Source organism: Pleurodeles waltl, chromosome 3_1 (genome assembly GCF_031143425.1).
Source record: "Pleurodeles waltl isolate 20211129_DDA chromosome 3_1, aPleWal1.hap1.20221129, whole genome shotgun sequence".
Lineage (NCBI taxonomy): Eukaryota > Metazoa > Chordata > Amphibia > Caudata > Salamandridae > Pleurodeles > Pleurodeles waltl.
In genome coordinates, this window is record NC_090440.1 from 1775828784 (window position 1) to 1775832326 (window position 3543).

Below are 3543 nucleotides of genomic sequence, written 5' to 3' on the forward strand. Positions count from 1 at the left end.
AATGAATTTCCATTAGCAACAGTATAATTACCCTCCTCGAAATAGGTCAGCACACAGGATCAGACTTCGTCTTCAGGACATCAGTTAGATCTCCGTCAGTCTATCTAATCTAAGGGCAGGGGGCACTTCCCTCATACGGAGGAACATGTAAAAGGACTACTAAGGGTGAGGATGGTTTTTGTCTAAGTCTCAAATCACCAAATAGAGTGACAGAGTTTCTGGATGCAAATCGATATCATTCCCTACCTAATGCATCTTGTCTCTCGTGTCATGAGTTTTTATCCCTTTTTTGTAATACATTCCCCCAAAATTCTATTGGACAGTCACTACACCCCATTATCTGTAACCTATCAAATTATACTTTAAGTAATGCACTTGTCATTCTATGATAATTTACATTCTTCTAATTGGTCTTCATAATTGACGTTTTTCGTAGGTGGCACATCCGGGGTTACTTCATTTTCTGGCACGCTCTTCGGGTCAAGAGTTCTCTTTTCCGTGATTCGATGTCCTTGAAAGTGTCCATATTTGTTGCAAAGCTTATAATTTTTATACTAAAGCTGCGAGCATGCGGATGGGATTAAAACTGTTAATGATACAATAAGCGGAGAAAAGAACAAATGCTGGCTCATGGCCTTTGCGAGTCAGCACACTGAAGAAACAGAAAAATACACTTTAATATGAGAGCTACACAGCTAGTTTTCGACTCACGCTAACTTAAGATGTATGGATTCTAATAAAATGCAATCTTTATACGTGTTAATATTTTCAGTTAGTCATAATACAAGCAATTATTTCTTACAGTCGACATTAGTTTATGCATGTGAAAAATTCTCCATGTTTAAAATACGTTTCAATGAATAATATTATTAATGCAGCATTGTTAAATATAAGCATTTCACATCTAAAATAGGTAATGTTTAAACTATGCTCTCTCACAAGTATTTGTCAGGTTATGCCATCCTATTAGGAAACCATGTATTACCAACAAAAACAGGTGACATAGGGAACAATAGGACAATTTGTGGATATTAGTTTAGCCGTGAAGTGTTTTTTTGTGTTTTTCTTAACGGGGGGAGCTGAAACGATAAATTTTGGATGAAAGAATCTTCTTTTGCCTAAATCGGAGTGTTGGCATGTGTGGTACTTGAGCACTGACTCCAGCCTCTGGAGCAATGAGAGCTAGACAGTTTTGAGCCACTTTCAGCAAGGATTAAAGACACTATGCTGTAGGAGTTAAACCACAGTATTTGGGATCCACAACCCAGAGATCCTGAGTGGAACCTCCCGCCCCCTCCAAAACGCTACTGCAATCATAGACATAGAAATAATTTGTAATTGTTAGAAGTGCGGCGGTATAAATAATAATCTATTCCATTTTAAACAATTCCAAAGTACAGACAGATCAACTTTTTGTGCAACTTCGGGACAAAAAAACCCGAAATGTAATGCCCCTCCTAAAAAATAACCAGTCGCCCGAAAATATAAAAAATAGTTCTGAGGTGTTATCTGAGTCACTGTGAAAGATAAATCTATGCCATCCAAGTAGCCACGTTTAAAGCACGAAAATGTATTGCATTTGAGGAACATGCTCTTACACCGTTCGGGTTACAGCCTGCTCAAGTAACTGAACTCCCAGTGTTGACTTAGAGGAATATGGAATGCAGAAGAGTAACATTCTCACAGGCCTAACGTGCAGACACGTAAAGTGGCAGGGGCCGAATACAAGCAACTGTCTTACAATACATCCGTCCCCTGCCAGAAGTAAGAAAACAAAGGTAAATACAATAGAGAACTATGAACAGTACATGGGATACAGTAAAAGACATCACTAAGGACAGTACACATTTTCAACCATACAGAAATAACAATGTGCCATGCTAATTTTCATATTGCTTTGAATGAATGATCCTTTCTCTAGGAACGTTTCCTTTTATTTTGACAAAGATGCTGATGGACGTCTGACGTATTTTTTGCAACATGGATCTTCTTGGTCACGGTTGTTATGATAACCCTCACCACATTTTACTCTCACATCTGTAACTATTTGCGTTACACAGCTTACATACATTCCACTTCTCACTGTAGCCTAACTTAATCAGATTTACAATTAGAGATTTAGGCCCTCATTACAACCCTGGCGATCGATGTTAAAGTGGCGGTAACACCGCCAACAGGCCGACGGTAAAAAAAGAAATGGAATCATGACCACAACGGAAACCGCCAACACAGACAGCCACTTTAACACTCCGACCGCCACGGCGGTAGCAACAAACACTGTGGCGGTAACCGCCAACAGACAGGCAGAAGACAATGTGCTGCCCACTCCATTACAACCCACCCATCCGCCAGCTTTTCCGGGGCGGTACCTACGCCATCAAAAGCACAGCAGAAACATTACTCTGAAGGGAAACCACTCACCTCTCGACACTCAAGGAAGAACCAGGACGCCATGGAGCCCGAGCTGCAGGTGTTCCCCATGCTGGTGTATCTGCTCATATAGAGGGAGCACCAATGCCGGCGACGAAGACCACAGTAAGTACTGCACCTAGCACACAAGGGGAGGGGAGGAAAAAAGAGTGACACACACACACGCAACACACCCACCCTCACCCCCAACACCACACACACAAACACATGCAACAACATTACATATACACCCTGTAACCCTCTGGAATAACACAAGGACAAAAGGAATTGAGTCAAATGAGTGTAATATTAGAAATACTTAGAAATACATGCAGAAAGCAAAAACAGGATTTACAATATATACAAAAAGCGGGGCAATGTCCACACAAAAATTGTCCGTGGCCCACTGGGCCAAAACACATAGGCCAAGCCCACACTTGATTCCTGCCTCAATATGGAGAGAACACTGCAGGGGCATGAGGTCGAAAACACACAGGCACCTCAGGGGGAAGGGGAAGGTGGGTGGGTCACCTCAGCCTGACCATGGGACGCCGCCACTGCTCCTGGAGGGGGCTCCTGGCCCACTGCTTGGTCCTGAGGAGTGCAAAGCCACACTCTCTCTAGTGGGTGGTTTGGCCACTTCTTGGCCCTGGGGAGTGCAAGGCCACAGTCTCTCTAGTGGGTGGTTTGGCCACTTCTTGGTCCTGGGGAGTGCAAAGCCACAGTCGCTCAAGTGAATGCCTTCTTCCACTGGTTCTGGAGGAGGCTTTGTGCCCAGTGTGCTTCATCCTGCCAAGAACAGGGTGAGTGGATACCTTTTTCCACTGGTTCTGGAGGGGGCTTTGTGCCCAGTGTGCTTCATCCTGCCAAAGATAGGGTGAGTGGATGCCTTCTTCCACTGGTTCTGGAGGGGGCTTTGTGCCCAGTGTGCTTCATCCTGCCAAGGATAGGGTGAGTGGATGCCTTCTTCCACTAGTTCTGGAGGGGGCTTTGTGCCCTGTGATGCAGATCTTGGGGAATGCAAGGTCACAGGCACTCACCTGGGTGTCAGACCCACACGATTTTCTGTGGGCAGGATGCATGACACTCCATGGAGGCAGGACTACAGTGAAGAGTACAGTTATGGCAGTGCCG